Source organism: Zingiber officinale, chromosome 1A (assembly GCF_018446385.1).
Source record: "Zingiber officinale cultivar Zhangliang chromosome 1A, Zo_v1.1, whole genome shotgun sequence".
Lineage (NCBI taxonomy): Eukaryota > Viridiplantae > Streptophyta > Magnoliopsida > Zingiberales > Zingiberaceae > Zingiber > Zingiber officinale.
Genome location: NC_055987.1, coordinates 18,580,656 through 18,594,541, shown reverse-complemented (window position 1 = coordinate 18,594,541; position 13,886 = coordinate 18,580,656).

The following is a 13,886-nucleotide window of genomic DNA, read 5'->3' as shown; positions in this document are numbered from 1 at the left end:
TTAGGTCCTACATTGTTTCTAACCTTGTGTCTAAGTGTGCAGGAGCTTAGGAGCACAGGTACTCGAGCGGAAGACGCAGCTAGCGAGAAGGACGGCACGCTGTGCGTCCGAGGGACGAGGCGCTGCGGAAGAGTACACCGGCGGACGAGAAGGAAGTGCATGCGGTGGTTCCGAGGTACGAAAGCCGGAGCGGAAGATTGCTCGGGGAGCAAGAGACGCAGCTAGCGCGAAGGTCGACACGGGGTGCGGCAGCCAGGATCGAAAAGTCTCTGGATGGTCTGTTGGTGGTGGGCGAGAAGGGACACGCGCAATTCCGGCGAGAAGCCGGAGGAAGCACGCCGAGAAGACCGGAAGATGGGTTCGGTGAGCCCTATTACGGATGTCGAGATCACTCAAGCAAGCGGAGCCGAGCGGAAGGACCAGAGGCGAGCTGAACCGGAGAAGAGAGCACGGGCAGTCAACTAGGTTGACTTTGGCTCGGGCGCGGAGCTGTCGGCGCCGGCTGTCCGGCGCCGGGGTCCGAGGCGCCGGGCGTCCGGGCCACGGCACGGCGACTTTCACAAGATCGAGCTTGACTCGATCCAACTGTGGGGATAAATTTTATCCCCTAGGGCGCCGGAACCCTTCCAGGCCCCGACCAAGGCTATAAATATAGCCTTGGTCCGAGCTTTTCAACAATCACGATCATTCTATTTCCAAACACTTGCATGCTTTAGTTGTAGTTAAGCTTCGTTTACGTGCCTAACTGTAAGAGGCTTCTCACTTTGAAGGAGTTTTTGAGCTTAATCTTCCTTGGATTAACAACCACATCGGTTGTAACCAAGTAAACATCTGTGCCTCATCTTTTCTTTTATGCTTCTATTTATCCGCTTAATTCATTTTACAAGTGTTAGCTTAATCGCTCGAGGAAGGGTTGTCTATTTTAATTGAAAGGTTATTTACCAACCCTCTACGCCCAACGCGGTCTTACAAGTGGTGTCGAGCCGAGACGGGACTAACCGCTAACTGAAGCAACAAGACAATGGCGGAGCTAGCGACTACCCACCAACATTCGAGGGGAGCTTGCTTCTTGGAGCAACAAATGAGTATTCTTAACTCGATATTGGTATTTCTCTAATAATGAAACAGTTATGAAGCAGAAGAACACGAACCGGAGAAAGACTCGATCTCGCCCGGAACAAGGAAGCAGTTGGCAAGTCAATGGCAAGCGTGAGTTTCACATTCTAACCAATACCAAATGAAGATTTCGATAGAGTTGGCGAATACAATAGCAGCAAAGAACTTTGGGAAAAGTTCTTAAAACTCTCGAAGAACCAAGAACCAGCTGAAGCCGAATCCGACTCTTTGATGGACACCAATCGAGCGATGCAGTCCGAGATGGAAGAAATCACCGAGGCAGTAACAACAACCAAGTACATCCCGAGAGTGATGAAGGGGGAGAATCTTCGGATAAAAGCAACTCGACAGGGGGAGAATCAACTATCGAAAAGGTAAGTCAGGTATGGACTCGAACCTCTGATCAATTAAATGATTCAATCAAAAAATTGCCTGAAGAGTCTTTCGAATCAGAAATTGAATCATCGAAAGAATTTTTCGAATTAGAAAATCAATTGTCAAACTTGCCTTGCAAATTATTATTAAAAGAATTTTGCAAGTTAGAAATTTTGTCGAAAAACTTTTGTAAATTGCAAAATATTTTTTCGAAAGAATTATGCAAATTAGAAATGATGTTAAAAACTTTCTTCGAATATTTTCTCGAATTACAAATTACTTTCTCGAAAGAGTTTTGCAATTCAGAAAATGAGTCATCGAAAAAGTGTTTCGGATTAAGAAATCTATTATTAATAAATTCTTGCAAATTAGAATTTTTATTACAATATTCTTGCAAATTACAAAATATTCTTTCAAACGAATTTTGCATATTGTCGAAAGAATTTTTTATAGCGTCGAAAATTTTATCAAGTTAGAATCTATGCTATCGAAATATTTTTGTGAACTTAAAATTCAAAAACTAATAGAAATTAACATGATACAAATTGTTGCATGTTTAATATTTTTTGCTTTAAATCTGAAAAAGTGTGACTTAAGAATTTCTGATAAATTAAAATGGAAATTTAAACCTTCTGATTAAAGCATAAAATATATAAATAAATAAATGCATAGAAAATTTCTCTTTATGTTATTAATTCTATGACATTTTCTTGCATAAAGCTTTCTGTTTAGAAACTTCTTAATCTTGATGTCGAGTGACTAAGAAATTTGTCTTGACTTAGAAATATTTCCCTGAAAATTATTGAAATATATTGTCAAATTTTTTTTAATGTCAACCCTTAGATTTCGTTTGTACCCCATTTTTATTGTGATCAAAGGGGGAGAAGGGAAAGTATAAGTCTAGGGGGAGGTAGAAAAAATTGAAAATTAAAATTTGGAATGTTTGAAATTTAATTCTTTCTATCATGTTGCATGTTATTGCAATAAACTGTTTAATTTCATATCTATTGTTGACCCTAGCTTAACTTGGGTTAATCACACCAAAAAGGGGGAGATTATTGGAACCCCAAGGTTGTTTTGGTGTGATCAACAAGTTAAGTTAGGTCCTACGTTGTTTCTAACCTTGTGTCTAAGTGTGCAGGAGCTTAGGAGCACAGGAACTCGAGCGGAAGACGCAGCTAGCGAGAAGGACATCACGGGAGAGAGCTGACGGGCGTGGTACATCCGAAGGAGAGGAAGTGCGCGCGGTGGTTCCGAGGTACAAAAGCAGAGCGGAAGATTGCTCGGTGAGCAAGAGACGCGTGAAGGCCGGTCGGCTCGAAGGGGTGCATAGGGACGAAGTCTCGGATGAGTACGTTGGTGGGCGAGAAGGGACACGCTGGCAATCCGAGGGACGAAGCCGGAGGGAAGCACGCTCGAGAAGACCGGAAGATGGGTTGGGTGAGCCCTATTCGGATGTCGAGATCACCCAAGCAAGCCGAAAGAGACCGGACCGGGACGGGGCAGGCCGGAACTGAGAAGAGAGAGACGGACCAAAAGTCAACTAGGTTGACTTTTGGCTCCGGGCGCGGAGCTGTTGACTTTTCACAGGATCGAGCTTTGACTCGATCCAACCATTGGGGGATAAATTTTATCCCCCTAGGGCGCCCGGAACCCTTCCAGGCGCCCCGACCAAGGCTATAAATATAGCCTTGGTCCAGAAGCTTTTCAACAATCACGATCATTCTATTTCCAAACACTTGCATGCTTTAGTTGTAGTTAAGCTTCTGTTTTCTGTGCCAAAACGTTGTAAAAGGCTTCTCTGCCTGAAGGAGTTTTTTGAGCTTAATCTTCCTTGGATTAACAACCACATCGGTTGTAACCAAGTAAACATCTGGAGCCTCGTCTTTTCTTTTATGCTTCTATTTATCTGCTTAATTCATTTTACAAGTGTTAGCTTAATCGTTCGAGGAAGGGTTGTCTATTTTTAATTGACAGGTTATTTACCAACCCCTCTAGCCGGCCCAACGGTCTTACATTAAGGAGCTTATCATCGGACTATCGAATCTCAGAGAAAAGGTAAGTAACCGAGATTCGCTAAGGTACGCACTCAATTCATTTCCTAGAAATACTAAATAGCCATCAATAGTAGATGTCTTTTATATATCTAAGGACTTAGAAACTATTTCCTTAGAATAATTATTTTCCACATTTGAAAATGCATGAATCGAGATGTGCAGGTACGAAGGAGACGAAGCACAACATCACCCTCAAAGCATCAAGAGACGAACCTGAGTCAGAGTCTTCTCTCGACGATGAAGAACTGGTAATGATGGTAAGGCGTTTTAAGAAATTATGTAAATCTAAGAAAACTAACCATCCGCAGGATAGAAAGAAAAGGACAATCCAATGCTACCACTACAACGAAAAAGAGCACGTCAAGGACAACTTGCTGGAGCAATCCCAATGGTCCGTGGGACCATGTGTTTTGGTGTTTGGGCAAAGGGTTTAAATTAGGTTCACCCTTATATTTGATATGTGTACTTGAGTTGTGTAGGACTGCAGGATACACATGTGACTCAGGTTGACGGCTTCGGGTCCGGTGAAGGATGGAGCATCCGAGGGACCGTGGGCAAGGTAGCAAAGACAATGGCCGAGGGAAGTGACTTCGAGGCATACACGAAGGATGGCATTGGGGATAAGCCGCGGGCTTGGATGCATCCGAGGGACGAGAGTCAAAGGAAGTAGGCTTGAAGGCAAAAGGTCAAGGCTACAAAGAAGAGTCAAATGAGTCGTGAGGGTACGAATGCATGAGAGATTGTACTTGGAGTAAAATCCTAGTTTTAGGGTTTGCTGTAGCGACACTGTAGCAGTTACTGTAGCGTTAATGTAGTGTTACTGTAGCAGTCGACTGGTGCATGGACCAGTCGACTGATGCACTGTAGCAAAGAGTCATTGGGCTGGCACCAGTCGACTGGTGCATGGACCAGTCGACTGGTAACGGGCAAATAAGGTTGCTGATTTATTCCAAGCTCTATAAGAAGGAGCTTGGTATGGCCGGCCAAAGTGACGAAATTAGACTTGGTTAAGGTCTAATTAGTAGTCTACAAGTGCTCAAGAGTTTCCCTTGTATCCAAGAGGTCTTGGTGAGTTTGTGGTGAGGTTTCTCCACCCACAAGGAGGTTTGAGCTAGCCAGAGGTCTTCCGGGGAGTAATCCACCGACGGATAGGGATCGTCCACCTTACGGACACGCCGTGGAGTAGGAGCTTTATCTCCGAACCACGTAAATCGGCACGTGTTGGTTTGCTTGCTCTTTCTTATTCTTTGTATTTGTATTTAGCTTTCGTATTTGTGTTTGTATTATTTGTATTCCGCTGCGCAACTAACAAATACGTAGAAAGCGAGTGATTTGGGGGCGTCGTCTATCCAACCCCCCTTCAAGCCGGCAGCAAGATCCTCCAACAAGTGGTATCAGAGCGAGGACGCTCTCCATTGGACTAACCGCCAAGGAAGCACAAGATGACCGACTTGATAGAACCTCCAATGTTTGAAGGAGGAAGCCTTTGGGACATTATCTATTGGATGATGAAGATGGAGATCTTCTTCAACACGGATTGGGACACCATGATGGTGGTAAATGAACCGTTCGAAGTCCCGAAGGATAAGAAAGGGAAAAAACTCCGACCGCGATATTGGACGGAAGAGCAAACCTCACGGTCAAAGGCAAATTCAAAGGTAATATTGATTTTAATTGATATTTTGCCTAATAACTTGATGAGTCGTGTAGGTGACTATGAGAACGCTCACGATTTGTGGAGCAAGATAAAGAAGGTCCCATGGGAAGAACTCATGCCTACACACGAAGAAGAAAAATCCGAAGAAAAAGATGAAGTGGTCCAAGAGGAGAAGAAGGACCAATCGGATGTGGAGACCAAGTCAACATAAAAAGAAGAAGAACCCAAGGAGATGGGTTTAATTGCTCAAGTTGAGGAGGAGCAAATGGAAGTTGAGCTATGCTCAACATCCGAGGAGGAAAATGGAGATGAGGCATTATCTACATCCTCAAGAATTGAAGAAAATTCCAAGGCAAGTGAAGAAGAAGAAGAGGTCTTGGAAGTGGTTAATCTAGCAAGCACCTCCACCGAAGCAAAGTCAAAGGACCACATCATTTGTTTTCGGTTGCAATGAGAAGGGACACTACAAGAGTAGGTGTCCTTTGGGTAAGAAAGAGGTATATCCTAAACTCAATTCAATTCATTTTGAATCTAATTTGAGTTGTAGGAAGAAGAAAGAGAAGAAGCACATTAGATGCTTCACATGTGGAGAAATGGGTCATTACCACACCAAATGCCCAAAGAAGAAAGAGCTCAAGAAATTGGCGCATTTGAAGATGTGGGAAAAGAATTGGAGGAAGAATGGAGGCTCATGTCAAGGGGGAGCTCCAAAGGTAAAGGGTAAGGTAAACCCTAGTTTAAATTTGAAGTCAAATTTAAATTCCTCCATGCATTATAGGAATAATTCTTATTATTTACCCATGCAAAATTTTGGTTTCAAATATCATGATCGGAATAGGGTAAATGTAGATCACAACCCTAGGAAATCTATGCATGATAAATTTAGAAATGATAAACCTAAGGAGACCCAAGGCATTAATCACAAGAAGGGGAGACACATGCCTAGAAAGGGTAGGTCTAGGAATGTCCAAGGTGGACATGTTGACTCTAGGGTTAGGAACCTAGAGAGGGAGAATCAAGCTTTGAAGTCAAAGCTTGATAATTTGGAGAAATTCCTTAAGAGATTCACTATTGGATCTAAAGGATTAAATATGGTGTTGGGTAGTTAAAGACCCAACAATGATAGATCGGGCATGGGATACCGATATAGTCCCTCCAAGGTCAAAAGGAGACCATGTGCTAGGGTGGCACATGATAAGGGCAAGGGAGAGTCATCTAAAACCAATGAGAAGAAATATGCTAGGGTTGCATATGATTATGGCAAGGATGATGTGTCCAAGGTGCACCACTGTGGTTTAGCCATAATGGAGAAAGCATCTAAGAAGATGGCTAAGGTTAAGAGCTCTAGGGGGAGATCTAAGAGTCAAGTTGGGACCCATGGCAAATGGATCTCAAGTGAGTTTTACTTGGGAGTCTAGGTTATGTCATGAAATGTGCTAAGTGGTTTGGACACGGACTTGAGTCTCAAACCTAGGGATTTGGCACACATGGTTTGTGTTTCATGCAAGAAATATGACATTTGGGGTCATATAGCATGATAATTGATTTTGGATGTATAAATATCATATAAACCAATGCTAGGGATGCATTGTGGGTTGGTATGGGCAAATACATCAAGAGGAAGCCAAAACTAGAACTTTAGGTCAAGGTTCAATTGAACCATTTAGCTAGTTTTGGATTTTATGTCAATCTTGGGATTGGTGATAGATACATTTTATAATGTATTTTTTCCAAGTAGATAATGGTACAATAGACCTCTCCACAAAATTTTGGGATTTTTAGAGGTCTAGGAAATTTCTGGTGCATTTCTGAAGTTGGTCTGAAAAGGTTGATTTTTTCAGAAATAGGGTGCAGATACCAGTCGACTGGCAACAGTGTTTTTGAGCACAGAATGTCTCTGTAAGCTTATTTTGTCGATACCAGTCGACTGGTGTCGATACCAGTCGACTGGTAACAGTGTTTTTCGACCACAGAATGGTTCTGTAAGGTTGTGTCAAAGGGGGCAGTCGACTGGCACTTAAGGCAGTCGACTGATACCAGTCTGAAATTGTTTTCAGCATTGGTTTGTGACCATGTCAACTCGCTTAGATGTATGGGATCTAAGGGGGATTAATACATGAGTTTAGGGTCAGTTTGGATGATAAATTTTCAACAATTGGGATATTGTTGGAGAACTTTTTGGATGTTAGGCAAAAGGGGAGAATTAATGTTTAGTTGGGAAAACCTTTAGTGTCTTTGCGTAGGGGGAGCTTTGTGATACGTTCTTAAAAATTCCTATGGGAAAATCCTAGCTCATTGGGGAGCTTAGGTGTAGGGGGAGCCTTGGGATAGGTTCCAATGCATGTTTGCATTTTGTTTCGGCGGTGTAAGTCCAAGTGTGTAGCCTTGGCAACGTAAGTCCATTCGGCGGTATAAGTCCAAGTGTGTAGCCTTGGCATCGTAAGTCCATTGTTTTTAGCATGTTTATTTGCTATTTGTTTTCCCTAACTTAAACGTATTGCCAAACATCATAAAGGGGGAGATTGTTGGAGCAATCCCAATGGTCCGTGGGACCATGTGTTTTAGTGTTTGGGCAAAGGGTTTAAGTTAGGTTCACCCTTGTATTTGATATGTGTACTTGAGTTGTGCAGGACTGCAGGATACACATGTGACTCAGGTTGACGGCTTCAGGTCCGGTGAAGGATGGAGCATCCGAGGGACCATGGACAAGGTAGCAAGGACAATGGCCGAGGGAAGCGACTTCGAGGCATACGCGAAGGATGGCATTGGGGACAAGCCGCGGGCTTGGATGCATCCGAGGAACGAGAGCCAAAGGAAGTAGGCTTGAAGGCAAAAGGTCAAGGCTGCAAAGAAGAGTCAAATGAGTCGTAAGGGTACGAGTGCATGAGAGATTGTACTCGGAGTAAAATCCTAGTTTTAGGGTTTCATGTGCAGGTATCAGTAGCGAATGGTAGCCTCTATGCGATCTTGTGGCGTTCTTTATGTATCGGGTGCATGGACCATCGACTAATGCTTATGGTAAGAGCCGTTGAGAGCCGTTGGTGGCACGGTCGGTGGTGCATGGACGATCACGTAAATCAAGTTGCTGATTTGTTCCAAGCTCTATAAGAAGGAGCTTGGTATGATCGGCCAAGGTGACGAAATTAGACTTGGTTAAGGTCTAATTAGTAGTCTACAAGTGCTCAAGAGTTTCCCTTGTTTCCAAGAGGTCTTGGTGAGTTTGTGGTGAGGTTCTCCACCCACAAGGAGGTTTGAGCTAGCCGGAGGTCTTCCGGGGAGTAATCCACCGATGGATAGGGATCGTCCACCTTACGAACACGCCGTGGAGTAGGAGCTTTATCTCCGAACCACGTAAATCGGCGCGTGTTGGTTTGCTTGCTCTTTCTTGTTCTTTGTATTTGTATTTAGCTTTCGTATTTGTGTTTGTATTGTTTGTATTCTGCTGCGTAACTAACAAATACGTAGAAAGCGAGTAATTTGGGGGCGTCGTTTATCCAACCCCCCTTCAAGCCGGCCGCAAGATCCTCCAACACAACTGCCCAAAACTAAGAAACAAGGACAAAGGAAAGAAGTCGGTCCAACCGAACAAATTCAAGACACTAAAAGCGACGTGGGATGATACGTCGTCCGAATCAAAAGTCAAGGCCTTTTCCGGGCTTGCATTAATGTCAAATCATCAAGACGAGGACTACGATTCAAGCTCGTCCGAAATGAGTATCGAGAGCATCAACAAATGGGAAGCTACATCGGAAGAAAGCAGCAGTTCAGGGGGAGACACGGAAAACAAGATCGGCAAGGTAAGTCAGGTACGATCTCTTCCTCCTGATAAATTATTTAAGTTTGTTAAATTATTAACTAAGGATTGTTGTAAATTAGAAAAAGAGATTAAAAATTTAAAAGTAATTCTAGCTAAATCTTGTCCGTTAGAAGAGTTAGACAAAGTAAAATTAGAAAATGAAAATTTGAAAAGACAAGTAGATAACTTGAAAAATCATACATGTTCATCAAATATAAATTTTAGAAAATACAACAATCTAAATTGGTATTATAGATTTCACAAGGGACAAATTAGGAATATTTCAAAGAAGTATGCCCCTAAGAAATTCTTAGTTAATCCAGTTGGCTGGAACCTATATTGGGTTCTAAAGTCTTAGCTTGTTTAATCTAAATTTAAATTAGACTTAGCGCTTTCAGCAAGAAAATTAAATAGCTAATTTCTTTATGAGTCTTTGTCTAAGAAAGTGGTTGTTGCTCCAATAACCAAGAAGGCTTAGTACCTCGCCACTGCTTGGAAGCCAAAATATTGAAATAAAATATTTAATTAACTTTCTAATAAACCATTAAAATTAAAATTAGATAATGCTTTAAAAAGTTTCTTAAATATTGTGGAAATTTCTCAAAAATATTTTTTAAAATTGACTAAGGTTAAATTTTTTTTTTTCTGAACTTAGAATTTTTTTTAAAATTTTTTTCACTTGTTTTCAAAAATAAATTACTTGCAAAATTCTCTAACTTAAGAATTTTCTTTTACTTAAAGAATTCTTACTTAAAAATTTTTTAAATTTATTACAAATTTTTAATAATATCGAAATAATTTTTCAAAGTTTTCCAAATTATTCCCTTAGAGTTTTCTTAAAACCTCAATTTTTTATGTGATCAAAGGTGGAGAAGGAAAAGTATAAGTCTAGGGGTAGATAGACTACAATTTTCTATCTTTTTTGTATTTTATTACAAATATTATCTGTTTTACTTTTATGTCTATTTACCCTACCTTAACTTAGGTTGTTCATATCAAAAAGGGGGAGATTGTTGGAACCCCAAGGTTGTTTTGATGTGATCAACAAGTTAAGTTAGGTCATGTGGTGTTTTAACCTTGTATCTAAGTGTGCAAGAGCTTAGGAGCACAGGGAATCGAGCAAAAGACACAGCTAGCGAGAAGGACGGCACGGGAGAGAACCGACGGGCTCAGTGCGTCTGAGGTACGAGGTGCTGCGAAAAAGTACGCGGGCAGACGAGAAGGAGGTGCGCGGCGCTTCCGAGGGACGAGAAGCTGGAGCGGAAGGTTACTCGAGAAGGCCGAAATTAGGTTCGGGTGAGCGTTATTTCAGTTGACTAAAATCACCCAAGCAAGCGGAGCCGGAGCGGAGCCGGAGTGGAATACCCGAACCGACACGAGCAGCACCGGAGTAGAGGGCCCGGACTAAAAGTCAACCTAGTTGACTTTAGTGGTCCGGGCGCCCGAAATTGGATTTTGACCGGATCGTGGTCAAATGTGATCCGTTGCGAAGGAGATAAAATTTTATCCCCTCCTAGGCGCCGGAACCATTCAGGCGCCCCGACCAAAGCTATAAATACAACCTTGGTCCAGAAGCTTTCAATTCATTCGAGCAATTAGCAAACCAACACTTATGCGCTTCCATTTTTAATATAGCTTCTATTTTTTGTACGTCATTGCTGTAAGAGGCTTTTTTGCCTGAAGGAGATACTAGCTAGTGCGGTTCATTCTTTGGATTAACAACATCTCCAGTTGTAACTAAGTCAAAAGTCTGGTGCCTCTACCTTTTTAGTTATTTCTTTAATTAATGCAAGTGTTACTTTAAAAGTCCGAGAAGGGTAGTTTGTTTTTATTTTTGTAAGATTATTCAACCCCCCTTCTAGCCGGTCAACGTAGTCCAATAACATGAAGATGTCTTTTTGATAGCTATATAAACACAAGCAAAAATCGGTCATAGGTATGATGGTCTTTTTTCTAGCAAGCGGAGATAATTCTTTTCTCCACTAAATTCTTCTTGCTTTCCTACTTGCTGCGAGCCCTAAATCTCTTCTACCAATAACGGACTCGAGCATCATAATGATCGTGCCGATAGAACCAGCCAAGTCATAACTTGTATTATCTCTCAGTTTAACCAATATCATGAGTTGGAAGGACCATATAACTTTTCAGAGGAGACCGAGCTAGTAGAAAAAGGACACCATCAGATATCTTTATAATGAAGGCCAAATAAAAACTCTCCATGGGGAAGAATTATTCGTTATGATACTAAGGAATTGAATTGATGTTCAAACTAAAACAAAATAATTAGGAGATTGATGCTGATATGATGTGTGTTTAACCTGCTCAAGAAAACTTTTGACGTACGCACAACTTGGTGGCCATTTCGAAATCATTTAGACGCTAAATGTCAAATGTTATAGCATCTTCCAATGCATAATTAATTCGTATCTAGCTGCCTGCCCAAGACAAAGGGATGGTATTGTCAGCTAGGAAGCCAGATAAAAGGCACGATGTCATTCATCTGTTTATATGAATTTTTTTATCGATTCATAATTATAGTACTGTTTTAATATTTACGATTCATCTGTTTATATTAATTCATCTGTTTATTCATCACTAATATTCACTAATGGTCCGGAGGTCTGGGTACTAAGTAGGAGATTCGGATTATCATCCAAATATTTATGATTCAAATTTCAATTAAAATATATATTCATAAAAAAATTTTCTCTAAATAAAGGACGTAATCAAAGGATACTGAATTTCTGAACTGATCACCCCGTGTGTTTTCCGATTACTTATTAATCGGTGAGAAATTTTTGTAGGACTGGATCGGTCACCCTAAAAATAATCAATAAGATTAATTGGGATGATCATTTTCCTCCAAATGGGATGATCAATTTGGTCCCACATGGATAGTTAATGAAGGTAATTGTGATTTTTCATCTAAATGAATAACGTAATCAAATGATTATGTGTTTCTGAGCTGATCATCATGTGTATTTTCTGAATAATGATCAATAAAAAATTCTTATAGATTGCATAATCTAAGGATACTCAAATTCCTATAGATTGGATAATCTAAGATTACTCAATGAAAATAATTGAAATTATCAATTAATAAAAGGATCCTGCGCGACGATAGAAAAGCACGATTATATATACGCATCGTGGTCATCAATTGAGTTGATGCGGTTTGTAGTTATGAGATCTCGGTTCCTCGCCAGTATACAGGAATGACTCTCGGTCATCAGCATCGTCACATGGGCTAGCTAGCTGCAGCTTCCACAGTTCTGTCTTCCTTTAGAACATATCCTGCCATGGCTTTAATCGACCAAGGTCGGGCAAGAAGGTCTCAATTATAAGTGGAAAATATCTGACAAGAAAGTTTTTTTTTTTAATTATTCGTGAGTTCTTAGCTTCACCCTTACGATTTAGCTAGAACATGTGCAAAGACTGTTTTCTTTTTTCTTTTTCAGCAATACATGCATGCATAGCATTTTCATCCATGTTAACGCCCAGTCCATGAATCACCCACCACGCTGGGACCATGTCCATGTGCCAGGGTGTATGCGAAAATTTGCTCATGTGTCACGTCATTTAGCATATTAATTATTGCGACAGTTTTGTCAGATTGCGAGCAGACGACTCAACTTTCGCATTTGTTCTGTGCGTTTATGATTGGGTTTCCATTGGCTTCAACCTTAAGTCCTTAATGATGATATATGATATACTCTTTAAATTAGGTCTATGGAGCTGGAGTGATTGTTGATTGATTATATTTTAGATGCTATCAACTTTTATCATAACTAATATAAAATTATATTAACTATAAGTATTATTAAATAATATATTTAGGTTCCAAGTCTGTGTTATATGTGATCATTATATTGTGGAAGATATGACAAAAGATGAATATATTCATCTCAACACTCCCATTAATCTATCTCAAGGCCAACTATATTATGAAAGATCATGCTACTTATACGCGAGATGAATGTTCTTATTTATATATGAGAGCTTTTAATATTCTGCGTACTGTACTTTCGCTTTGTTTTCATTAATATTAAGAGAAGTACAAAGGACGAACTGAGAGAGTGTGGAAGTTAAAAAGCTCCCAATTATTAATTCATATCAATAAATTAATAGATCCACTGAGTCATTGATATTGTCCAAAAAAAAAAAATCAAGAATTTAATATCTTATTGGGATATTCATCTTTTCTATTTTAAATGTCTCGAATCTCATCTAAAAGGGAAGTCGATCTCTGCTGTGGAAAATGAATCCCGAACCAATGTCATATCTAGTAAAATTATATCTCATGGAAAGACTTATCTCCCATTTCAATAGGATCGGAATATGATTGTAATGTCTCTATCGAATCTCCCGAAAATGATAATTTTATTTTAATGGGATAAGAGGTTAAGTTTTGATTGACGTATAATGAAAATAAATTTCTTTTACTCTTGAATTATTTGACGGTCGATTATAAATTGATGTTATAATTTATTTTCCTTTATATAATTTGAAAACGGATTATGAAAACCCCTAAGATAAATATAATCATCTTTTTACTACACAAAATATGATTGAAAGACATAATTTCATCTCATGATTAACCTGATAGAGGCTGAGACTAGGCCGACTTAATATAGGCTGAGACTAGATCCAGCCTGGCCCAGAGGCCGGGCCGCCCTAGGCGATTGCCTAAGGCCCCAAGTTTTGGGGACCCACAATTGTTATATATATATATATATATATATATAGTTTTAAGAATTAAGTTTTATGAATCTTTACTATTGCACCTGGTCTTCCGCCGTTGCACAAGCTCAAGGCTAAATTCTTGGAGAGGCCTTATAACTTTTTGAATGATTATATATATATATATATATATATTTTAAGAATT